Consider the following 16,086-nt stretch of genomic DNA (forward strand, 5'->3'; position numbering starts at 1 on the left):
CTAGTTACCAATAAATTCAAAACTTGTTATTCTCCATTTTTGCCATTTCTACCACTTGAAAATTCGACGTCATTTCGATGATATTAAAATAGTGTAGAGTCTCTCTCTTTGCCAGTCGTTGGGGCCCAATAGAATAAACTTTCATACCTCTCTCTTTCTCTATTTCAGTCGAGCTACGTTGCCAGCTCACGTGAATTTCCGTAAATTCTTTTGAATCAAATTATTTTTAAAACTTAATATTTATTTTAAAATATCATTCATCAATCTTCACGGCATGTCAGATGTGACATGTCTCTTAATAATATTTCAATACACATTTCTGTTTATTGAAAAACATATACTCAAATATTGCCTGCGTAAATCAGAGCTCCTGTCACTGTCAGTGACAGATAATTCGATAATAATGCGTTTGGTAAATCTAACAGAAAGCTGCCATTATTGCCAAATTGGAAGACTAACTTATCTAGGTCTTAATACAAGTACCTAAACCCAAGTGAAGAAACGGTTTACTTAATGCTGGTAAAGTAAATTTACACACCAAGACTTGTATGCTATTTCAATTAAACTTAACCTCTAACCCAACCTAATCTAACCTAACCTAACTTAACCTAACCTTACCTCACTCAACCTAACCTAACCCAACCTATATCTGTTTGCCTAAAAACTGGAAGGATTCAACATATAGCATTGCGCGACATCTGCTTATTTTCAGTCGAACTATAGCCGTTCGCCATCTTACTCTACAGTGTATTATTCAAATTTTCATGATTTACTCAGAAAATGTTTGCGGAACTAGTTACAATTAACGTCGAGGCGAAAAGTATTATCAAAAAGCTTGAATATATATTTTTAATTTTTCCAGACGAGGATGCCTGTTGTTAAAAAAGATTCATTCGAATTCTGGGAGGTGATTTAATAGAGAACATTCTTGAAGAAAACCATGTCATAAAACGAAAGTTATGTGCCGAATTTTATTCTTTAGGCTGCGAGTGCAGTTGGCAAAACGCCCGACGTTTCATACAAATCATTATTTTAATATGGCGGAGACGAACGAAGGTGGATGAATTTGCTGAAATCCGCTAATCAGGATAGCGTTTAGAATCTTGGTAGACGACGTATTAAAAAGGAGGCGGAAAAAGGGAAAGAGAGGTAACCAATTTATATTGAAGTTTCATGTACAGCATCGTAAAAAGTTGGAGTTGAATTCACAATTTTAATACAGTTAAAAATTATAAATTCCCTCAAAATTACACAATGCAACGAATTTTTTACTGCGTTTACAATATGTAATTATGATTCGCCATCTTGAAACTATTTGAAATATCGAAATAAAATGTCAAATTTAGTTTAGACAAGAATTTATTGAGTAGATTTGAAAATTATCCAATTAAGCGACATAATATACAGTCAAGAGACGTCTGGGTGACAAACAATAACCAAAAACTGGACTGATAACATGAAACATAATATAAAATCAAAAAAAGTTAATGGCAAATATATCTAAGACAAAAAAAGCGAAGAAGTATGAAAAACAAATTAAAAAAGTTAGGTTATGCACACCAAACAGAGAAAATGAAAAATGTAGTTAGAATTAGACAGTGAAACAAACCAAAATACAGTATTGGAAGGTTTTAGAAGCAACAGAAAGCTAGAAAATATATCAATGAAGAATTAGACAGGGAAATGCTTGAGATAATAATTTGAAGGAGTGCTTGAACTAGAAGACACAACGAAACGACAAATCAAATAGAGAAAGAAGAAGAAAAAACTCAAGAAGAGGAAAAAAACAGCTTATATTTGAAGAGTAGAATTGGTTACAGCAATAAAACAGCTCAAAAATGCGAATACACCGGGAGAAGATAAAATCAAGATGATGATAATGAACATAGGAGATGAAACAACCTTATAACAAGTAATTTAATATGGATAGAAGATAAAGGAAACAGGGAATAATATAATAATTATAGAGGATTATCGCTATTGAGAACAGCGCTAAAGCTTTTTAGACTGCGAGCTAATATAGGACCAACAAGCTAAAGCAGTATATATCGAATTACTAGATATGGAAAAAGTTTTCGAAAATACGGAAAAATCTACAGAAAAAAAATGTTGATAGTAAATGAACGAGAGTTACTGAACGCCTGTACACAGAAACAAGAATTGAGAAGGTATCCCATTTGCTATAAAACAAAGTGTTAATACCAAACTAGAGTTGTGAAAAAATGAAAAAATTTTACGTTTTCACATTACCATGAACCTCTTTTTCTTGCCAGTATCCAAATGATATTTTAGTTTGGCATTGAATCTTGCATCCACAAAGTATTCAAGCTTCTCACAAAACGATGCTGATTTTGAAGATATGTTGGATGAGTCAGAATGCTGATGATGATGGAAGAGAGAAGATAATAAACAATATATGGATACAAGAAAGAAAATCAGTGATGCCAAATAGAGAAAGAAACATTAGGTGTGAGGAGATCAAATCCAAGAGCCAAAGAATGGCAATATAATAATGAATAAAGAAAACAAAATCAGATATTCGAACGTGTAGTAGGTAAGTAAAGGTCCTGCCTCGCGTTCCTAAGTGTAACGATCTTTCTGAAATTGAATAATCGTTATTACGAGTTAGGCAGACGGTTTTAAAGATGAATAAATTCTTTGGAAACTGATCTCAGCGCAAAGCAGGATGAATTAGAAAGAATATCTTTCCGTAAACATTCCAAAACTCTTTGTAGAAGTCAAAGTTCATTTTATACTCATTCTCATTTGTTTTGAAAGTCAAAGGACGTTCTTAAATGACACATTTCCAATTGTAGATCACTAGTGATCAGTTATATCATCTTTTTAGATAGATTTTAAGTTTCTTTATGTTTCTTTTGAACTTTTGGTACAATGAGCTAAGCAAATCACTTCGCAATTTTAAAGACCTTCATGTATTAGTTTCAAATTTTGACAGAAGGTCAAAAATGATGCAAATATAAAACCTGGGGACCCCAGGGGTGAATGCCACCCTTACTCGGAGGTGGAAATTTAAAATTTCAAAATAGCGCCAGGAATCTATAGAAAATTGAATTTTATGAAAAAAATGTGGAATGAAGTTTTTTATTTAACTCGATAATTTCTGAGTTATTCGCGATTGAAAATGAAAAAAAAGACGTTTATCAACATTTTTTGACGAAAAACTCGAAAATTACGCATTTTCTGGAAAAAATTACTCTTATCAAAATTGAAGATTATAGAAAAACGAAGAAATTAGTCAGTTTAAATTTAATATTTTGAATAATATTCAGCAATCTATGAGTCACTGAAAGCCAATTGTTTGTTTTTCGTAAATTTGAGGTTTGAGGTCAAATAGCGAAAAAACGATCAATTTTTCGTAAAAAATTGTGAAAAACATTTTTAAAGTACTTTTTAAGACCTTTAGAATGAGTTTTTATAAAATCGTCTAGCATGAAAATTAAGCGAGTTATGACGAAAATAAGTAACTCGAATTTGAAGAAAAATATGACACCATGTGCGGCAAAATTAAAATTAATCGTAGCCCATGTAAAATTATCCGGCTATACTATTTCAAGCTGAAACAGAGCTTGATGCGTTCTTCAAGGTCCATGTTTTTGACAAAAGACGATTTTACTAAAGCCATTGGTGGCAACGTCATTTCAAACTTGTTTCCACTCGTTTTAATCCAATAGGGAATCATACTACTTAAATTTTTCTTGTGTCATCAAGTTTCTGTTGTAAATTCTTGCATAATACAAAAAATATATATATTTGAGGTTTTATTGTTGTTTATTTAATTTCGTGTATTCGAAGTGGCACTAAGAAACTTTGAATTTGATTAGGCGGTAATAAACTTGCCAGGTTTGACTCGAAAATATATTTTACAATGGAATTGCCGCAATAAAGTAATTTTCACAAAGTCGTTTACAGCGGGAGCTAAAAGTGAAGATGCTTGAATATAATTCAAAAAAAAAGCAGTGGAAAACTGCAAAGAATCTGCAAACTCTGAAAATAACGTTACTGAAAATTTTAATTGAATTTTTTCATAGTAATTATCATTTTTATAAAATAGATATACGGGGAGAGATAAAAAAATATGCAGATGAAATTTTTTTAGAAGCAAATCAAATTTGGAACCTATTCTGACTTATTGGTCTGAGAATATAAACTTTTTTGTAGTATTTCTCTCAAAATATGGATAATAAGCAACAAATTTATATCAAATTTTTATAAAAAAAGTGATCAAATATGCTAAAGAAGCCCAAGAAATATTGAAAATATTAGTTTAAGAACGATCATCGGTCGGGATGTTTCAAAACCAGATGCTAATGATCAAAACGTGAACAAATATTTGTCCAATAACACGATTTTTGTTGCTCAACAGTATTGGTGCTCCTCACTGCTCATATCCGTCGTTTCTTCTCCTTTTTTTGTGTCTTATTAATGTTACACAGTTGTTAATCATCTCTAAAGTACTAAATTTTTTCCCTTCGAGATTTTCGGCTATCAGTCTCCCAGCGCTGCTGCTTTTCAGTCCAATGTCAACAGGCATAGCTTAACGAAGTCAATATCACTTGAATAATTCAAATTTCATGATGATGAACTCAAATAACCTATGGAGCAAACGCCCGATAAAGAAAATTCAAGCAACAATCGACGAAGCGAAATCTGAGCAAGGTGCAGTGTTGATCTATATCACAAGAGCCGCGTGAATCTCTTCATCGGCACCACAGATCGTTCTTCTAGATCTAATTCCACTATAAATTATCGTAAAAACACACAACAACGCGTCTGTAATCAGGATGATCTAAGCCGGATTCAAAAAAGGAAGAACTGCAAACTTCACAATGGATGGATCTTCCAGTACTACCAATAGATATGTACACCATGATATGGTAAACATATTTCTCCAATTGCTCAGTAGATTTGAGGATAAGATTGAAAAGCAGATATTACGAAACAATAAAATCAGTTCTTACTACTGGAAGGAATGAATCATCTACCTACTGTGTTATCATAATTTTGATTCATTGTTTCAAAAAATCTCGAGATATCAATATAATAATAGTATTCCGAGTAAATCTTCAATCTCTTATTACGAGAAACGTTTTTATTTTCAACTCCCGGTCGCTCCGTGCAGCACACTCCGCCATTGTTTACATTCAGGCGTCAGTCGGCGTTGTGCTACAGCCACGTAAACATGTCCTTGTTCTGAACCGTTACGGATGAATGTCTCTTGATAGACCCACTTAAAACTCTCGAAAATCGATGTTCTTGGGAGAATCAAGACTTGATACTGTCGCTGTGTATTTTCCTTTGGTATTTTGCAGACTTTATAGATGTCGCTGACCTACATATTGATTCATATACTAGAAACGGTGGAGGTCTTCCATCGCGTGACTCATTCTACGATTATTTTCTAAATCCTTCCATTAATAGAAATAAAAAATAATAGCATCGTGAAAAGATATGAAAGCAGCTTAATTCACAGATTTTGGTTCTAGATACGATTGAATATTTCGATCATAGGGGTTCTGAGTCTTGATACATCCACCGTTTCTACTATATCTCTCTTTACATAGATGTTGTTTTGGTATAAACGGTTTGTTATTCCAAATAAAACTCAATAAATCATCTAAATTCTGTGTTTTGATTCATTGTTTCAAAAAATGTCGGGATATCAATATAATAATAGTATTCCGACTAAATCTTCTATCTCTTATTACCAGAATCGTTTCGTGCAGCACACTCCGCCTTTGTTTACATTCAGGCGTCAGTCGGCGTTGTGCTACAGCTACAGCTTCATTAAGATAGGCAACTCTCCATTACTCAACTTTATTTCGCTTAAAAATGGATTAAATTAGAATGTAAATTCCAAAAAGATTTGAATTGTAAATCAAATTTATTCATTCCCAGCCTCATTTAATTTGACGAAATTTATTACGCATTATTAGATTGTTTCTTGTTGCAAAAAACGATTGTAGAATTTACGAAATGCACTTGGGTCGTCCGAGACACATTCCGTGAAATAAAAAACAGGGAAACTGAACAGCGTGAGGTCAGCCCAACATCTCCGAGAAACACAAATGTCAAGCGGTTCATAGACCGAAAGAAATCCTGCGCATGCTTATCGCAAGAAAACTCTCAGCTTCCGATGGTCCTGATCCTGCAGGACTCGCGGAGTTCAGTAGACGCGTTGTTATGTTGCAGGAGTAGATTTTTTCCGTTTGGATTCTGGCAGATAAATCGGTCGTTGAATTTTTGAAATTGCGCGCGAATTTTGTGGGATTATTTAATAAAAAAATAACGTATTTTGTGTAATTGTTTATATGAATTGAGATTGTAGAAGGATTTCGAATCTTATCTCACGAAAACAAATTGAATAATTGTGGTTTTAGGTAAGTACAATAAAATACTATTCAGGATTTTTCACAAAAAAAATACACTATTCAGAGATGTTCATAAATGTATCTGTTTGTATAAAATCTCTCGATAAGAAACTAAACATTTTAATAATTTAAACAAATTTATATGTTATTATAAGATAATTTTGTGATTATTTATTCTCAAAAATCATTGTTTGATTAATATATTTGTCATAAAAACATCGATTTCATTGAAGTATAGACAAAATGTTTTGGAAGCAACAAGTATGAATTTCTGTACTCTTATACATTCCACCAAAGATCAGGTGGAAAGTAATTGTCGGTAAAGCTCAATATCTACATGTTTTTTACATAATTTTTTATAATTTACAGAGTGATTTCTTCTAAAATAAATGTATGTAACCTGTTTGGATGCATTAACAAATACTATAGCTTCGAGTTGGATCTAATAATCAAATAACGTACAAGATATTTAAAAATTTTATTCTTCTATGAATAAAATTGAATTTTGGTAATGAAATATATAAAAAAAATTGTGGTTTGTACTACGAGAGCATCAATATCAAGTGGTCTATCAAAATTAGTAATGGAATTCTATATTGAACAAAATTTACATTTATAATCCATAAATGAATAAATAACATTGAAAAGAGTGATGAAATAAAACTTCTTGGTGTTACACTGTATAAAATTGATGAAATCAACTTGGTCCTTTAGATATTTGACCTTCAATTCATGTCCTTAAATAATAATCAAAAAGAGCAATGCCAAGTGATGGTTGCCATTTTAAAATTTTAATCTTCAAATATTTTTAATCAAACTATAATAATTCATTTATATTTGGTGTATTGAACTTTTTCTATCGATAAAACAAATCCTATAAAACAAAATGTAGAAAAACTCTCTTTGGAATTTATTCAAAGGACATTTTCAACAATTCAAATCTTATAATCGAAAAAATAAAAAAAGGAATATAAAAAGAGGTTTTTTGTGATAATTATAATGTTGTTTACATAGGACAGATATCCCAATATTTGGAAAATAGATTAAAAAGTCATCGGTATAATAAAAAATGATTTTTCAAAGACTTCTTTTAGTCTTTATCAAAATATGATAAGAAATTAATTTCAAATCAGAAGAGACTTAAAATCGAAACCATTTAGAAACACAAATATATCAGTTGTTTGAAAACTGCATTATTTTCACAAATATGTCACATAACGATCTTGCAATATCAATTTAAGCACAGCATCGATGTTTTCTGGCACAACAACTGATTTTGGATTACTTTCACGAAATTCATCCTGTAGAAAAGCCCGACCATGATTGAATTCGGACAACACGGTCGTTAGAGATGGTGCTTCATCACCAAAAGTCGAAGCGAGTTGATCGGCGCACTGTTTTTGGTTTAATCCACGTCGAAAGTCATCGCAACTCAAATAGCACTCGTATGACAAGTTCTGAGTACGTTCACTATTAAAAATGTCAATGACAACAATGTCAGATTTGACATATTCATATCAGTGTTGCCATATCTCAAAACTTAAGTAACAGCTTTGGTAATACGTCATTTATATTGTTTTCTCTACCTTGTTGGTTTGTTCAATTCAAAACTTTCACTTATAATCAATTTACTGTATGCTGCTGATATTATATTTTGATTAAAAAGCTATTAAACACTATAATTGATCGAAATAGGCACTATAAATATAATGGAAGTTGACATTTTTTGAGCAAATCCTAATATTAAACATTTGACACTTAAATGCTACACAGAAATGCTTTTTTATATCACTGTTATAAAATTTGATAGTAATTTTAGATTATTTTAAATATAATGAAACAGTTGAGCAGTTAAAAGTTACTTTTAATCAAATCTGAGTCGTCTCTGTCATCTTTAGCTTTTCACTTATACCTTCCACAGATCTACAACTAGTAGTTCGATGGTAAATCCAATCATAAAAACTCTACATTCTGTTTGACATATTCGACATATTCCATATACGATTGTGAGGTTATGTTGTTACTAAGCAGATTTTTCACGTCATTTAATTTAATTTTGCTTCTTCAACAAATCCTGAGTCACTATCAATATTGGTAATAATAAGAATAATTTTTTTCTGATATGGCTTTTAAGCTTGTCGATAAATCTTCAAAAACGATTTGAAATTTGCTATTTTCATTAAAATCCTGTTCAATTTCCCATTGAACCAGGTTTTCTTTGTACGAGGATGGTTCAAATATGAACCGGAATTTTCGAATCAACGCGTGAAAAATAAATTTTGTGACGTAAAAGTGTTTGCACTGGATGTTAGTCTCGTTTGTTACGAAGCATATAGAACAGCAGGGAAAGCGTTATTTGGCTTTTCAGTGCATTTATATTTTCTTTTTTTGGTCAAAAATGCATGTGTAACCTAATAATAAACTTTTTTTGTGACAAATTCCGTTTTATATTTGAACCACCCTCGTATAATATTTTTTTCTATTCTCTCTTCGAACTTTTACAATTACTTTCAAATATTTTCTATAAAATTTATCAGTACTGTACTTCGTATTCATTATTTGTCACCAAATTACTGCTGATAATGTATAATTTGATAAAAAAAATTTATAGTAATAGATTTTAACACTGCAGGATGTCTTTTTGTGTATACATATTGTATTCTACATCTGAATTGGAACTAAATCTTTGTCAGGTAGATTATTAGTGTGTTCGTGGTGGGATTGTGGTAGAATTGAACACACAGAAAGTGTACTAATTCTAATATATTAACGTGTTTTTAAATACTTATAAATTCATCGTTCATAACAAATTGTATGGAATTATAAAAATTGTAAAATCACTCAAAAGCTCGGAAATGTATTGTAGTTAGTACACTTTGGTATTTATTATTGCCACAATCCCACTACGAAAACGCTTGTATTCTCTATGTATTGCACTACATACAACGATTTTTTTCTCGGTATAAATAGTTGTTTTGCCCCAAACAATAAAACATGAAATGATTCATTTAAATTCAGGGTAAAATACTACAAATCAAAATTTTTCTCGACAAAGAAACCTAAACAAAGCAATTAAATTTTATTAAAAGGTCCGACCGCAAAAGAGAAAGTGAACAGATGAATGGAAAGGAAAGCGATAAATTTTTTTTTATACAAAAAAAGGTCGTAATGGAGAACACAACACGGCGGCTTATTCGACCCACCGACGGAGGTTCTTTTACTAAACTTTCACTTTGATCAGTCGACCGAATGCCTCCTATCCCCCACTATATGTGGCCTTCGCTCTTGTTGACGTACATTGTTCAAAATTCAGAGCCAGAAATTCTCAAATAAAGTCATTAATTTCACGTTTTCTTGATACCGGGTGATTCAATAACAATGTTCAATACCTAAACTCTGGTATATACGAAGATTGTTCGACCAAACACATTTTTTTCCGTAATCATTTTATTTTTTCTACACAAATCGTAGTTACCGAGTTTCTTTTCAAAATAGGCCATAATCCACTCGTCTAAACTTTCACTAACCGGAGGTTAGTGAAACTTTCATGTTAGGAAACAGAAAAAATTATTTGTGGCTAAATTTAGAATAATTTTTAATACAATTTAAAAAATGTTCTAATACAAGCATATTTATGATTGGGGGATGTATTCTAGACGTAACCTGGGGCTTTATTAGGATGAAAGTAGCTTCTAATCATTGTATTCTTCCGTGAAGAGTTCAGGTAGTGGTAACTGGTACCAGGTTTCTGCTACTTGCTTTATTTTCTTTTTTTCTGTTGGACTTAATTGTGATGAAAATAGCTGGGATGCTTTTACTAATTTTTTTCCGATTTCATCTACTTTTGACTGGTCTGTTCAGGTCCGCGTTTCGTCTTCATTTCGGATCGAGGGAATTGGTTCTTTAAGATAACTTTCCATAACGAATAGTCGAACTCTGCGTTGTTAGATAAGTTTTCTTAGTATTCTTTTTGAGCTTAGTGATAATGCTTTTTCATCGAGCTTAAATCTCAAATCGAGGTGAGATTCTAATTTTTTCTGTCTCAACGTTCCTAAATCTAAAGTTTTATAGCATATTGCTGCTTCATTTATTCAATAATTTCATCATTGATATCGTTGATTCTTGTAAATTCTTAGTGCTTGTTGTTGTTGTTGTTGTTGTTGTTGTTACATATTTCCTCCTGCTTTCGCTGAGATCAATTTCCACAAAAATGAACTGAACTCTTCAAAATACAAAAGAGATCTGTTAGATATTTACTAGGAATAAACAGCAGATCTCACTCCAAGGACTTTTTTGGAATATTAAAAATTCTCTTCCTTTCTTATTTATCTTTAAGTCCGTTTCTAATTTCAGAAAGATCTATCCACTTAGGAACGCGGAGCACGATCTTTACTCCACATTCAGAATTATTTAAGGGCTCAATATTTTACAATGCAAAAAGTGCACAATCATTTGCCAATAGATATCACCTTTTTCCGCATTTCGTAATAATTTAAGGGCATATTTACCGGAAAGTGGCTTTTACTCGGTAAACGACGTCTATTCTAATAATAATATTTTAAATATTGTTAAGTTTTATGTTATTTGTATCTTTGTTTATTTTCATGTGAGTTTTTTAGTTTTTACAAGCTTTTGTCTACGAATTGTAACAATTTTTTGTTTGATTCGAACTGGGCAGTTTCTTATTTATCCAAATTTACTTCAAGTGACTTTTTTACCTCATGGTTGCAACAGAATAGCCGTGCATACATAGATATGCATATTCTGGTGCATGGATTCAGTGGCGCCAGTGAAGGTGTGCATTCGCAAATAATTTTCATTTTAAAAATGCTTTTCGCAGTGCAAACTAGACGCTAATTTTTTAGTTAAAAAAATATATAAAACAAATACGGAGACGCAACCAACGAGAAGGTTGTATCTGGGTTAAGCTATGGATTAGTCGTCGACCTACTTTGGGAGTTTGGGTAAAACTTCTAGAAGAGCTCTCATCGTAAGATCCTGCATGAATAACCAACTTCTAGTGACGAAGCTACATATTTCTACTCTTCCAGATTGTGTAACGCTACGTACTATAAAAATACGTTAACCAAAATTAAAATTCGAAGGGATATTGAGGAAGTTTCTACGTTTCATTATAATATTTCGAGAAATTTGATGGTTACTTCTGAAGATCATTCTTTTTAGCCATAATCGAGGATCCTACGAACGGACGCCTATGATCTACATGCCACAAGCTTTGATTTTTTGTACCAACTCGTCGCCACTGGTGTCAGTTATTGCAGATGGATGCCAACCTTTCTGGCCGAAGCTTGCACAAATCAAACTTTTATAAAAACCGAGGTTTATGCTTACTAATTTAATTGTAGACATTAGTAGCTTTGAAAAAGTACTGTCTAGTGTGGGGAACTTGGTTCGAAGTAGCAATATTTCTAGCAGAACATTTCAAAATCAACTTTATCAAAATACATTACAGTTTTGCAATGAAAACAATTTGAAAAAACTGTAATGTAATAGAATACAGGGAAATTGTTGTAGAATTTAAAAAGGATATTTCGGGTGAAGTTGATGATTCAGTTGATAAAAATTATTTCAAAAAACAGCGTCTTTAAAATCCTCGAGAAAATTTATGGAATTTTGAATGGAAACTTTAAAAAATTGATGTAGGTATAGCATTTTCAGATTTATACACTTAAAATATACTCCAGTTTACTCGGTTGATATTGAAAGAAGCTTTTCGAATTATTTCGTCAAAATTTTTGTACAAATATCACGAGAAAATACCTTGTTATATATTATAGTGAAAATTTTATATTTTTTTTAATAAAAAATGTGAAATAAAATCTGTAAATAACTCGAATAACAGTCGTATTGACAACACGTTCCGAGTACGTTCACCAAATGTCAAACTTCATAATGACAATGACAGATTTGACATAAAGACATCAGGGTTGCCATATTTCCAAACTTAAGTAGCAGCCTTCGTATATGCTTATATTGAATCAAAAGTTTTCGCATCGCATAAACAAAAACATTTTCTTAGTAGTATATCTCGAAATATACAGTCATCAAGTACGTTCACCAAATGTCAAACTTCAAAATGACAATGACAGATTTGACATAATGACATTAGGGTTGCCATATTTCCAAACTTAAGTAGCAGACTTCGTATATGCTTATATTGAATCAAAAGTTTTCGCATCGCATAAACAAAAACATTTTCTTAGTAGTATATCTCGAAATATACAGTCATCAAGTACGTTCACCAAATGTCAAACTTCAAAATGACAATGACAGATTTGACATAATGACATTAGGGTTGCCATATTTCCAAACTTAAGTAGCAGCCTTCGTATATGCTTATATTGAATCAAAAGTTTTCGCATCGCATAAACAAAAACATTTTCTTAGTAGTATATCTCATCAATACATTAGTCTATAAAACAAGTGATGTAAAAGTAGTTGTTTTCTGAATATTCGTATCGTCATTTCCTTCTTGCCATATGGCTCGAAATACAAACTAAAAAGTTCTTTCAACTCTTTCAAACCAAGAAAAAGTAATAGGTTGTGTCCCGAACAGACAATGATTAAAAAAAAACAATGAACATTGTCTGGTGTAACGTCTCATTTGAGAAAGGGATTGAAAACTTTCTTTGAAATTCTAGGAATCAAAAGAACAAGTAATAACGTCCACTTTATAAAAATTCAGATGTCTACTTTGTTTCATAGAAAAATATGCCGAACAAGGAACGAAATTCTTCTCAAACTTTCCACAACTATCTTAGAATATGTTCAAAAAGACCGAAGTAATGGTGAAAAGTTAAACGATGGTTTCGTTAATATGTATTTGGTGATTGGAAAATCCAAGAAGATTCATCTGAAAGCAATGCATCTACAACTGGTTACTGTATGGTGTGTATTATGGTCTGGAGGACATGGGCGATAACACAGTTTATCGTACCCCTCGCACAAAGATTACACAGAAATTCTTAAGACAATATAAAAGAATTGCCATCACTACTGCAAGTAAGGACAATCGGTATATTTATGCAGTTTTCTCTACTACAAGACATTGGGGACAACCGGTTAAGGTATGGTGACTTCAAGAGTAACATAACAAGAAAAGGAGCTTAGAAGGACTTTTCTTGTCTTGTTCATATTCTGTGGTATCGTCGAGGAAAACTAGAAAATTTTTCGGCAGTTCTTCATAGATCTTTGCAGAAGGGAATAAAGAAGAAGTGGATCCAGGACTTTTTTGACGATGAGAGAAAGAAATTTCTCATTCACAAACTGAAATTTGTTGTCCTCCTGGATGTTGCAACACCAAACATATCAACTGAAACTCCACATCATTTATTCAGTTGTAGCCACTCATTACTCACAATTTAGTATTTCCTGGGTTTCCTCAACTTGTTCTAATCATGATTCAACAGGTTTTTCTATCGTGTTTCGTTTCGTTACTTTTTCTTTTCTATTTGTCTTCCTCATTCTTTGTTAACTTCCTTGTCTTTGAGCACGAGCAGCATAAAGATATTTACAGCATCCCCTATGTTCTGTACGAGGTAAATTCCTCCACTTGTTGTGCAAGATCATACTGAAGTTACGTCCACATATTTGCATCATCCTCCTACTCCTCTTTTTAGATTATTTTCCTTCTCTACGAGGTAAATCCCTCCACTTGTTGTGCAAGATCCTACTGAAGTTACGTCCACGTATTTGCAGCATCCTCCATCTCCTCTCTTTCTATTATTTTCCGTCTCTACGAGGCAAATCCCTCCACTTGTTGTGCAAGATCATACTGAAGTTACGTCCACGTATTTGCAGAATCCTCCATCTCCTCTCTTTCTATTATTTTCCGTCTCTACGAGGCAAATCCCTCCACTTGTTGTGCAAGATCCTACTGAAGTTACGTCCACGTATTTGCAGCATCCTCCATCTCCTCTCTTTCTATTATTTTCCGTCTCTACGAGGCAAATCCCTCCACTTGTTGTGCAAGATTATACTGAAGTTACGTCCACATATTTGCAGCATCTTCCATCTCCTCTCTTTCGATTATTTTCCTTCTCTACGAGGTAAATCTCTCCACTTGTTGTGCAAGATCATACTGAAGTTACGTCCACGTATTTGCAGAATCCTCCATCTCCTCTCTTTCTATTATTTTCCGTCTCTACGAGGCAAATCCCTCCACTTGTTGTGCAAGATCCTACTGAAGTTACGTCCACGTATTTGCAGCATCCTCCATCTCCTCTCTTTCTATTATTTTCCGTCTCTACGAGGCAAATCCCTCCACTTGTTGTGCAAGATCATACTGAAGTTACGTCCACGTATTTGCAGCATCCTCCATCTCCTCTCTTTCTATTATTTTCCGTCTCTACGAGGTAAATCCCTCCATTTGTTGTACGAGATCATACTGAAGTTACGTCCACATATTTGCAGCATCCTCCATCTCCTCTTTTTAGATTATTTCCCTTCTCTACGAGGTAAGTCCCTCCACTTGTTGTACGAGATCATACTGAAGTTACGTCCACATATTTGCAGCATCCTCCATCTCCTCTTTTTAGATTATTTCCCTTCTCTACGAGGAACCTAACCTAAGTCCCTCCACTTGTTGTACGAGATCATACTGAAGTTACGTCCACATATTTGCATCATCCTCCATCTCCTCTTTTTAGATTATTTCCCTTCTCTACGAGGTAAGTCCCTCCACTTGTTGTACGAGATCATACTGAAGTTACGTCCACATATTTGCAGCATCCTCCATCTCCTCTTTTTAGATTATTTCCCTTCTCTACGAGGTAAATCCCTCCACTTGTTGTGCAAGATCATACTGAAGTTACGTCCTCATATTTGCATCATCCTCCATCTCCTCTTTTTAGATTATTTCCCTTCTCTACGAGGTAAGTCCCTCCACTTGTTGTACGAGATCATACTGAAGTTACGTCCACATATTTGCAGCATCCTCCATCTCCTCTTTTTAGATTATTTCCCTTCTCTACGAGGTAAATCCCTCCACTTGTTGTGCAAGATCATACTGAAGTTACGTCCACATATTTGCATCATCCTCCATCTCCTCTTTTTAGATTATTTCCCTTCTCTACGAGGAACCTAACCTAAGTCCCTCCACTTGTTGTACGAGATCATACTGAAGTTACGTCCACATATTTGCAGCATCCTCCATCTCCTCTCTTTCGATTATTTCCCTTCTCTACGAGGTAAATCCCTTCACTTGTACAAGATCATACAGAAGTCTACTTAGCACACCAGAAGAAGATGAATTTGGTCTAAGCTTCCTCCTCCTAAAATGATATCTCTCGACTTTCCGATCTCTTTGAGAAAGCACTGAATTTCATCAGTTTTCTGTATCCCTTGCCCTTAACAGTAGTACAGATGATGAGAAAAGGTTGTTTCAAGTAAGGTATGAAGTTGTAGATCAATTTTTTTTCAAATAATTCATCTGGTACTTTATAATATTTTAGATTACGATTTCAGAGAATGATGTGGTAAAGGGTTTTCCAATAAGAGGTGTTATTTTGAAAAGACCGCTATTTCGGTAAATATCACTTTTGAAGCTGTCATTTTTTGACAATTGACAAGTAGAAACTACGCCATTAGTGAAAATGGAACGATACACGCTTGAACAATGCATTGAAATTATTAAAATTCACTATAAAAATGGTGAAAGTTTGGAAGAGACGGTTCG

At 33.1% G+C, this 16,086-nt stretch overlaps 1 protein-coding gene across 1 annotated transcript in view; it reads left to right on the forward strand.

The window, feature by feature from the left end:
- Nucleotides 1-6,179: 6,179 nt before the first annotated feature.
- The window catches only part of LOC130896821 (uncharacterized), a 193,308-nt gene continuing 183,401 nt past the window's right edge, over nt 6,180-16,086 (forward strand). The window contains exon 1 of the mRNA XM_057805150.1: nt 6,180-6,398. The gene's annotated coding sequence lies outside the window, so the exon portion shown is untranslated. The remainder of the gene's footprint in view (nt 6,399-16,086) is intronic.

Source organism: Diorhabda carinulata, chromosome 7, assembly GCF_026250575.1.
Source record: "Diorhabda carinulata isolate Delta chromosome 7, icDioCari1.1, whole genome shotgun sequence".
In the NCBI taxonomy this organism is placed as follows: Eukaryota; Metazoa; Arthropoda; class Insecta; order Coleoptera; family Chrysomelidae; genus Diorhabda; species Diorhabda carinulata.